Below are 11,258 nucleotides of genomic sequence, written 5' to 3'. Positions count from 1 at the left end.
CAGCTGGCTTGTATCCTATTGTGTTGGTACTGGTTTTCTTCTTCGCTATCCACCTTATTCTTAACGCGGAAGTAGGCGTATGGGCGAGGCTTCCGGTTCATTAGCCGCTATAGGAAAATAAGAAGAAGAATAACACAGTGCAGTAAATAGTAAAAATGTTTGCACTGTTTGCAGTGTGTTCATATTTAAGATGATACAATAAAATACTATGGTACACCACATTGCAATATCAAGCAGTAAAATACAGCTAGGTGCAATGAGCCCAGAAGCCAGACCCATAAATTTTCCACATGCCCGCGCCCACTCTTACGGGAAAAATAAAGTGGATGGGGAAATAACCAGATAAATAACAACGTGCAGTGAATGGTAAAACTGTTTGCACTAGTGTGCTCATAATTAAGATAATACATTAAAATAATATGGTAAGACACACCAGTTTGCAATATCAAGCAGTAAAACGAGCTGTTTTGCACAGCTAAAATAGCTGGACGCGGATGAGACCAGAAGCCAGACTCATAAAATGTACATATGGATGCACCCACTCTTATGGGGAAAATAAGGTGGTTAGGGAAATAGCCAGAAGAATAACAACGTGCAGTAAACGTCAAACTGTTTGCACTACAAACCAGTGTGTTCATAATTAAGATATTACATTAAAATATGGTAAAACTCACTAGTTTGCAATATCAAGCAGCAAACGACCTGTTTTGTACAGCTAAAATAGCTAAACGCAGACTGGAAGACAGATTATATAATGAACAAATGGCTGCGCCCACACTTACGGGAAAAATATTCTTACGCGAAAGCCCAAATTTGGCAGGATGGTCCCAAACGTGCACCATGCTCAGACACATGTCTGCCCGACACTGGGTGGCGCTATAAGGCAAGCTGCATTTGGGTTAACAACTCTGAAACCCCAAGGACTAGAATGTAAATGATTACCAAACGTATTGAAACTTGATAAACAGTAGGATATTGTGAATCCAAGTTTCATCCAGTTCTGCGAAAAGGAGGGGCACTGAAAAATCTTAATTTTTTTAAAAAACGGATTTTCCATTTGCAGATGAGTGATTCTGGAATTGCAGGTACATTTTGGTGTCCAAAGTCATTATTTTTTTCTGCTTTTTTAAATAGTTATATTTTTAATTATTTTAATAATATGTTACTCATATGAATGGCAAGATGTTACAGTCCATAACAATATAAATATTTTATTGTAGTTTTCTTACTCATTCATTTTATTTATAAATGCCCTAAAGAGTCATTTACCTAATTGTACAACATTAGTTTTGTTAAAAAAAAAAAAAAAAAAAAAAAAAAAACAAAAACAAAAAAAACTTTTTTCTTATAAAAATGTGTGTCTTGTAAACCATACTTTGCCTTTAAATTAGTGGAATTATCTCCCACAACTATGTAAGATACAGGAAATGATGTCACTTTCCCTCACTGATAAGATCTGAAGCAGTGAAAAGTCTATGTGGTCTCTCTGAGAAAATTAAAAAGTTCTTAAGAGTTATTTTATAAAGTGTCAAAACTGTTACCACAATATCAAAAGGAAAACAGAATTTTTCATTAATCACACTCTGTGTTATCTAAAAGTCTTTTAATCATTATTTCATTAGCACCATGTGCACGAGTTTTTCGGCAACAAATAAAATAAATTAAATTGTCCAATTGTCAAACTGTTATACCAAGGTAGAGTAACAATGCTAACAATGCAGTAACAGAATTGACCACCGGACAATTCTGTAAATTCTGTTACTTTACAGTTCTGTTACTTAAAGATACTTAAAGAGTCAACTTTGTTTATGAACTATTTTCACAAAAAACAATATTTTTTTGTTTTTAATTATTTTGCACCCTTTTAATATTTCAACAACATTTCTTTCTCTCTTCTTTCTTTTTTTTTACTGGATATTTTACACTCTAAAAAATGACAAGTTGAATTAACTTAAAAACTGAGGAAACCCGTTGTCTTAAAATTAAGTACATAATAAAAAAAAAAAAAAAAAAAAAAAAAAAGAAATAAGTTAAGTGAACTTGACAATTCACTTCACTTATTTATTATTATTATTATTTACATAATTTTAAGGCAACAGGTTTCCTCAATTTTTTAGTTAAGTCAACTTATCACTTTTTTTACAGTGATACATTTTTGAGATGAAAAATATTTGCACCAAGTGGACAGTTCTGTGAAGACATAGGTGAAATATTATAATAGGTGAAATATTACCTCAGTTTCAAGTGTTAGAATGTTAGGACTATTTGTCTAATGAAACAAAAAGGATTTTTTTACTATTATGATTTATTGTTATTTCTACATATTGCCTATTTTGTCCGTAACAGAGTTGACAAACAATACCATAAAGACATGTTTTTTCATAAAAAGTAAAAAAAAAAAAGGAAGTAACTGGTGTTTAGCAAGCACTGAATTATTAAAATTAAATATGTTTTCAATAAGATACTTTAATAAAAAAAATAATGAACAGTTTTTTTTTTTTTTCTTAACTTTCTGAAATGCCACATGTATCTCCAGTTAAAGAATCACCCAGATAAATCAACTTGGTAGCCAAAATCAAATTGAAAACTGGTATGACTTTGGGTCATATACGAACAAACATGGCCAGCAGCATCATATAAAATCATATCTGAATAACTGACCTTTATGAAAACCGAAATGATCTGTGTGTATTGTGAGAATGGGCCACAAGGTGGCATTGTAATAAACAAATAAATCTTTTTGCCAGTAAGTGCTACCTTCTATAAATCATTCAGATTCCCTGAATCAGATGATTTTATAATTAGAAATTAATGTAACAAAGAAACACATATAAATTAATTCAACAATAGTATGCTACATTTACAATATTTATGACCTTATAATCTTAATTAAAATAATGTTTGCAAAGAAATCTCTGGTCACCAAAATATTATGGATTACTTGTTACCTTATTTTTTATATGCCCTAATGATATTAAAATCATTTTTTTTCAAATTGCTATACATTAAATATATATTGTTGTCAATTATACATTTTGCTATTCCTGAACATCACATACATGACAATGGATAAAAGTAAAAAATCTGTTGAATATATTGACTAAGATTAAAATGTAGATTAACCTAGTTTAAGGTAACAATTTTGACGTGTTGACCAACTCATTCGTTCTGCATGTTCTGTCATGATGCGTTGTTTACGTTTAACTGATCTAGAAGAATGAGAAATGTGAACAAGACCGATTAATGAACTGATTGTATTATGTGTGATAGGCCTACTATAATGCTAAATCAGAATTAAAAAGTACTGTTTTGCCAAGTTAACATGTTATTTGCACACCCTCAGCAGTCTAAATGCAAAATACAGACAGTTCTCTGACACAGTATTGTTCTTCTCTTGATAGTCCATTGCTGATGTAACTCTGCCAGAGAAGTTTCTAGCAATCCTTTGTTGATGGTATGGCTTCCATTTAAAGAAATGCTTTACTACACCCTTTTTAGTCACTCTACCACACTGTAAAAAAAAATATTTGTTGAGTTAACTAAAAATAAAAAATAAATAAATAAATAAATAAATATTGAGCTGTTCTGAGGGATAAACAAGAGCCATTTACCACTTGTCTGTAAATGTGAATGTAATATCTGACCAAAATGAATATTACTCCAACAGTCTTCCTTTGTGTTTCAAAGAAGAAAGACATTCACAACATGAGGGAAATAAATGACAACTTTCATTCTGAGTAAACTATTCCTTCAAAGAATTTACTGAAGTTCAAAATAAAGCTGATAGAGTTATTCTAAAGCTGCTCCTTATGCTAAAAGCATCTTTTTGTGTTGCAGGCATAAATTAATAAAGAGTTTCACCTTGCAGAGGTAAAATTCAGGTGTCATTTAGAACGTTGTAGGAGACCATGGATGTAACATGCATCAGTTGTAACACTTCCAATTTCTCAAATAAGGAACAAATCACCTAGTTCACTTCACACATTCTCAATTTAGTACTTGTGAGGAAGTAGGGCCCTGTGGCACAGAAAAACTCATTTTGAGGTAAAAAAAAAAAAAAAAGTAACTATTTATACTTAATTTATTTTTTTGTGATGGCAGTTAAATTATATTTATTTTGTGTCTGTGTAGATATTTTTTCATGCAAGTTAGTGCTAATGTTTTGGCTGTTAGCTGTAAGATGAGCTAGTTCATGGCTATATGACTCTGGGTTAATTGTAACAGCAATGAAACATGTTATAACTTACTCCAAGCAAAGATCAAAGCTTCAGCATTTAATAGCAGACACTCGTAACTAGTTTGAGTCACATTTTGAACACTGGGAAGTTTCTAGTATGCCTAGTAAGAGCTTGATTATCTGGTTCAGGTGTGTCTAATTGGGGTTGAAGCTGAACTCTGAAGGACACCGGCCCTCCAGGATAGAGTTTGGGCACCCCAGCTCTAGACAGAGGGTCCAGATTCTCGACCAGAACGTTGAGCTGAGAGCATAGGAGGAGGGTGTACCAACTCCAGGATAAGGCTAAAAGCAAAATCTATTAACTACAAACATCATATCGTCTTTTTAGGAAAGAATCAGACACGGGTGTCATGTAGGCTAATACATGAATTTGTATTTAACATGATCACAATTTAATAAAATCATTAGAAATTGATAATTATAATGTTTTATTGCCATGGATATTCAAACAGCGATTACTACAGAAAGCGACATTATTACTAACTTTAATCTACTGCGAGTTTCAGCACTCTCAAAAAACAAATTTATCATTAGAATGACTAAAGCTGTCTACACTGTGAAATGAATCTCTTACTTACATTGTAAGTACATCTGCGCTTTTGTTGTTTATGATGAGATAATTCAAGAGCTGCGTGCACTCAACATAACTGATGAATTTCAGCGATGACTCATCTGAACGCTTCTGATTGGCCATTGCATTCCTAAGCACAACAGAATCGTGTGTGATTAGTTATCCCTGGTGAAAAAACAGCATATGCTGGTAGGTATGTTTTGATGCTGGTTTAAGCTGGTCCTTAGCTGGTTTATTCTGGTCCTTTGCTAGTTTATGCTGGTCCTTAGCTGATCATATTGCTGGTCAAGGACCATAAACCAGCAAAGGACCAGCATAAACCAGCTAAGGAAAAGCATAAACCAGCAAAGGGTCAGCTTAAACCAGCACCAGGGTTAATGCTCAACACTGTAAAAACGGCTAAAATACATAAGCAAATTTTAATTCAATGCAGCAGTCGACACTTTCTATTAGGGGTGTAAAGATACACATATTCGTATTCCTCTTTTCCTCACTTTTATTACGCCAATTCGGCGTCAATTGATTGAATTGACAACAACAAAACCATTGTAACGCACTGACCGAACCATACCCTATTTTCTATTTGTTTTCACTTTGTTAGCAACAGACGTAATGGATTTAATTTGTTTGTGCAGGGGAATTTTTGTCCAATTTAGTGGCATTTAGTGGCTTTTGTCCCAAAAGTCTCTGTGTCCAGGCTAAGCCTTCCCCAGCCTTACACATGCTCCACCTACGGCTGGGGGCAATTGAATTGCTGGAAAATGCTTAAAAACTTTAGAGATGAAAAGTTTTTAAATAAATCTTCAAACACATTATGAAAATATGGCTTTCTACTGTCTTCTGCTGTCAAATAGAGAGTAGATTCTTGTGGCTTCTAATGGATATAGTCTACACTTCATAATAATAACAATGTTTACACTTACACACTGTAAACAAAGCTACTGAAGGCTATATAATTGTAAAACAAATATCCTAGTAATTCTATGGGGTGAAGTAGCTGAGCTTCCCAAGTGCTCAATGGGACAAGATTCCCAAGACTATGGCAGACCTGCACCTACGAACAAATCTAGTAACAAACATGATCAACCTGACATTAAGTGAAGGAATCAGTATTGATGTGGCAACACCATCACTCATACAGTATAATTTGACTGAAAAACGACAAAAAGTCCCACTATCTTGCATGAAATTAATGTTATTTGCTTGGCTACCAGTCTTACAAGTAATACTGTTAAAAGACTTATGTCCTGTGGCATTTATGCCCCAGGTGGCAAAAGGTTACTAGAGTTGCTTTTTAAATACTTATTGCAATTCATAGGGTTATTATTCAGGGTTTCATCTTTGCAATAAATTAAAACCTACAGGCAATTTGAATTAATAGTGTTGCTATTAGGACATGTCTTCAATATATATAAATATATATAAATATATATATATATATATACAATGTCTATATATAGAATACATAGAATACATTTACTTTTCAGATCAATCTCTTTCAATGGGATTCTGCTTTGTCTTATTTAATTATTTTACTAAATGGTCAAAAAATAAAATTGTAAATAAAAGTAGTGTAATTATTTTAATTACTTAATTAATGTTACTGATTACATTTGATTACTTTTCTCAATTTCTAAGGAATGTTTTCAACCGTTAATCATTTTGAAACATTTAAAGCAGGCAGGGTTAACCTTAGTGAAGTACTCAACACTGATTACTGTCAGACTTTTCAAAATCCTTCATTGCTTGAATTAATATTATAATAATTTAATTTGAATGCACAACCACCACAAAATCAGACTTTAGCACCTCATTTTACTTTCACTGAGATCATTCTGAGGTTACATTTAAATGTATTTATTTAAATTGATTTAATATCTATGATACTGTTTTTGAAATGAAATAACACTGGCTTCTAACAATGCCTTGGAAAAAAAAAAACAGTTAGTCTTAAAAATAATAAAGCACATGAACCCAAATAGAAAATAAAACATTTATCAAATAAATATGTGTCCTATTCTGTGTCTTAAACTCCTAAAACATTGGTGTCTCATATTGTAGAGCAGCCAGTGCAATTTGGAAAATAAATCAATTAAATCTGTATGTACAGTGCCCTCCACTAATATTGGCACCCTTGGTAAATATGAACTAAGGCGGCTGTGAAAATAAATGTGCATTTTTTATCCTTTTGATCTTTCGTTCCAAAAATTCACAAAATTCATTGAAGTCATTGAAGTAAAACAATCAAAAGTTGGGGGAAAATCTCATTATGAAATAAATGTTTTTCTCTAGTTCATGTTGGCCACAATTATTGGCACCCAATTATTGCAATGTCCTTTTCCCAAGATAACAGCTCTGAGTTTTCTCCTATACCGCCTGAAGAATTTGGAGAATACCTGAGCAGAGATCAGAGACCATTCTTTCATGCAGAATCTCTCCAGATCCTTTAGATTCACAGCTCCATGTTGGTGCTTCTTCTCTTCAGTTCACCCCACTCATTTTCTATTGGGGTCAGGTCAGAAGACTGGGATGGCCATAGCAGAAGCTTCATTTTGTGCTCAGTGCCCATTTTTTGTGTTGATTTTGGATTATTGTCCTGATGGAATATCTAAACATGGCCCATTATAAGATTTCTAATAGAGGCAGTCAGGTTTAGATTTTTTATCTGTTGGTATTTGATAGAATCCACGATGCCTTGTGTCTAAACGAGACGTCCAGGACCTCCGGCAGAAAAACAGGCCCATAACATTAACGATCCAGCAGTATATTTAACCATGGGCATGGGGTTCTTTTTATCCCCGTTTGCACCAAACCCATCTGATGGGTTTGCAGCCAAAAAGCAAAAAGCTTTCTTAGTTTCATCTGACCTTAGAAGCCAGTCCCATTTGAAGTTCAAGTCAAGTCTGACAACTGAATATGCTGGAGTTTGCTTTTGGATGAGCGAGGATTTTTCTTGAAACCCTCCCCAACAACATGTGGTGATATAGGGGTTGTTTGATGTTTTTTTTTTTAGGCTTTCTGACCCCAAGATCTCTGCAGTTCTCCAGCTGTGATCCTTGGAGAGTCTTTGGCCACTCAAAGTCTCCTCCTCTCCATTATGACGATATAGACACACGTCCTCTTTTAGGCAGATTTGTAACATCTTTACTTGATTGGAACTTCTTAATTATTGCCCTGATGGTGGAAATGGGGATTTTCAATGCTTTAACTCTTTTCTTACAGCCACTTTCTATTTTGTGAAGCTCCGCAATCTTGTTCTGCACATCAGAACTATGTTCTTTGGTTTTACTCCTTGTGATGGACAGTTAAGGGAATTTGGCCTTTGTGTTCCTCATATTAAAAATCCTGTGCAACAGGAAGTTATGGCTGTACAGTTTCATGCTCCTACACTGTTAAAAATAAAGGTGCTTTAAAAGGTTCTTCACAGCGATGCCTTAGAACAGGAGTCACCAGATCCGGTCCTGGAGGGCCGCTGTCCCCGCAGAGTTTAGTCCCAACGTAATCAAACACACCTGAACCAGCTAATCAAGGTCTTACTAGGTATATTTGAAACTTCAGGGCAGGTGTGTTGAGGAAAGTTAAAGGTAAACTCTGCAGGACACCGGCCCTCCAGGAACAAGTTTGGTGACCCCTGCCATAGAAGAACCATTTTTGGTTCCACAAAGAACTATTCAGTCAAAGGTTCTTTAAAGAACCATCTCTTTCTTACCTTTTTTTATAAGAACCTCCTTTCACCATTCCATCTTTATGGAACCATTTAGACCAAAAAAGTTCTTCTATGGCATCACAAAGCACCTTTAGTTTTAAGAGTGTACCTTTTTTAGGAGTGCTAAAAAAGGTAAATATGAATAAGAATATATTTCAGAGATATTTTAATCCTAAGAATTTCTAGGGGTGCCAATAATTGTGACCAACGTGAATTAGCGAAAAACATTTATTTCATAATGAGATTTCCCCTCCAATTTCCATTGTTTTAATTCAGTGAAAGGTTAGAATTTTGTGAATTTTTTTAATAAAAGATCAAAAGGACAAACAATGCAGATTTATTTTCACAGCCACCTATGCTCACATTTCCCAAGGGTGCCAGTATTAGTGGAGGGCACTGTGTGTGTGTATGTGTGTGTGTGTGTGTGTGTGTGTTTGAAAAATGTTGATGTAACCCCCTTTGTAATCGTTAGCATTTTCATAAGTAACTAATTTAATTACACTTTTTTTTCTTAGTAACTGTAACAGATTACAGTTACATTTATTTTGTAATTAAATTACGTAACTCCCCAACACTGATTACACTTAACGTGTGTGTGTGTGTGTGTGTGTGCATCTGTATTTATTACGTTATGAGGACCAAATGTCCCCATAAGGATAGTAATACCAGTAAATTTTGACCTTGTGGGGACATTTTTTTGGTCCCCATGAGGAAACAGGCTTATAAATCATGCAGAATGAGTTTTTTTTTTTTTTTTTTCTCTCCAGAAAGTAAAAATGTGCACAGTCTCTTGTGAGGGCTAGGTTTAGGTGTAGGGTATGGTATTGAAAGAAAGAAAATACGGTTTGTACAGTATAAAAACCATTACACATATGGAATGTCCCATAAAACATGGAAACACAATGTGTGTGTGTGTGTGTGTGTGTTTATTTATTTCCCTTAATAAAACATTGGCTGATGCATCATCGTTCTGTACATGCTAAACTTATATTTAAATGTGTTCAGTTTTTAAACTAAATGTACATGTGCATAATATTTATGTGTTTTAAAAAATTACATATAAAAGTAACTTCAAGTGCTCTGTCGTTTAGAGTTAGTATGGCATAGCTAACTTCCCATTAATTCAGCGAAAAGCATTATGCTGTGTGCATTTATTTGTCTATTTGTCTATTTTAATACTGCCATCTTCTGGATATATGATATTTACTTTAGTCCATAACACTTGTATAACTAGTGATGAACTAATGACAAAATGTGCTGTAGGTCCCTGGTGTTTATATACTGCTGTAACACCATTGGCCTTAAACTAGTTGAATCTTTATTTACAACTGATCATTTTTGTATTTACAACATTTTTAAACTGGAAAAGAGCTACATTTTTATATTCTCAAGTATTTTTATGTTTTAAAACACTAGCACAAGTAAATAACTAAAAATATTAACAAGATTATTTACACTTTAAGTTGAGTAGAAAATGTATACGTGCAGTCTGGCACTCTATCATGGCGCTTGCTGAGGAACTTCAGCCCAGCTGCGTGAGAGCGATGACCTTGGCATTGGTTTCTATGTTATCCTGCTATAAAAACAGCGTGAAGATAAGGGTCAGACAACAGACACACAAACCATACACATATTAATGTCATTGCCCTCATATCTTTTTGCTTTACCATGGCCATTTCTGTTATTAACATGAACAAACATGCAAAAGATAACATTTTATTTATAACACACAGATACTTTACCCAATACGTTAAATCATAACTTATCCAAACCACTATAACTTTTTTACCTGAAATGTCAGAAAATGCACGTATGCTGTAGTTTATTTACAGTTATGACATTTGTATCTAATGCTGTAGTAGATAAACTCTTGGAAGTTTTGAATATGTGGTCAAGGTTTGTGTTTTACTGTGAATTTCTTAAAGTACAACACTGTTGTGGGTTGTTCTTGGAGTTGTCATATCTCATACACTCTAAAAAGTGATGACCTGTATTGCATTACCAGAATTCAGTGACTCATCATGGGTAGATTGCATTACTATTAGGCCAAATGGCAGATTGAGAAGAATGAGTCAGTTACTTAGAGGGACATGAGAAAAAACAGTGTGTGTGTGTGTGTGTGTGTGTACTTGTTTTTGCTACATTGTGGGGACCAACAAGGATAGTAAAACCTGAAAACCTGGGGCCTGCGGTCCCCACAGTGTTAAAAAATTATTAAAAATAGTAAACGATGTTTATCTGAAAGTGTAACGATGCAAACTTTTTACATTATTATCATTACTAATATTGTTATTATTATTATTAATTATATCCCCATTGTTATTTTGTGTTTATAATCATCTGAGACTATAAAATCTATACATAAAAAATAAATAAATAAAAGTAATAAAATAATGAAGGCTTGATAAAAAGTTTCCAATAAAATTTTAATGTGACCTTCATGTAACCAAAAGGTAGAATAGATTAAAATAAATAAATAAAATAATGATAATAATAATAAAAGTGCGACATAACAGTGTGAAGAAATGCCCATAAAGCAAGTTCATATATATATATATATCCTCTATATAGAAAATTTATTTAGATTATAAATATAGATAATTCATCATTAATATTTTACAATTTATTTATAATTATATTTATTAATAGATACATTATACATTATTATTATGATAATGATGGTTATTATTATTATTATTATTATCCCATTGTTATTTGGTGTTTTTAATTGCCTGAGACAATAA

At 33.3% G+C, this 11,258-nt stretch overlaps 1 protein-coding gene across 1 annotated transcript in view; it reads right to left on the bottom strand.

The window, feature by feature from the left end:
- The window catches only part of si:ch211-113p18.3 (uncharacterized), a 2,464-nt gene extending 2,375 nt beyond the window's left edge, over positions 1 to 89 (bottom strand). The window contains exon 1 of the mRNA XM_051128575.1: positions 1 to 89. This exon is cut by the window's left edge and continues 615 nt beyond it. The gene's annotated coding sequence lies outside the window, so the exon portion shown is untranslated.
- Positions 90 to 11,258: the final 11,169 nt, after the last annotated feature.

Source organism: Labeo rohita, chromosome 15 (assembly GCF_022985175.1).
Source record: "Labeo rohita strain BAU-BD-2019 chromosome 15, IGBB_LRoh.1.0, whole genome shotgun sequence".
Lineage (NCBI taxonomy): Eukaryota > Metazoa > Chordata > Actinopteri > Cypriniformes > Cyprinidae > Labeo > Labeo rohita.
The sequence above is the reverse complement of the archived record's forward strand: the minus strand, read 5'-3'. Positions and strand labels throughout refer to the sequence as shown.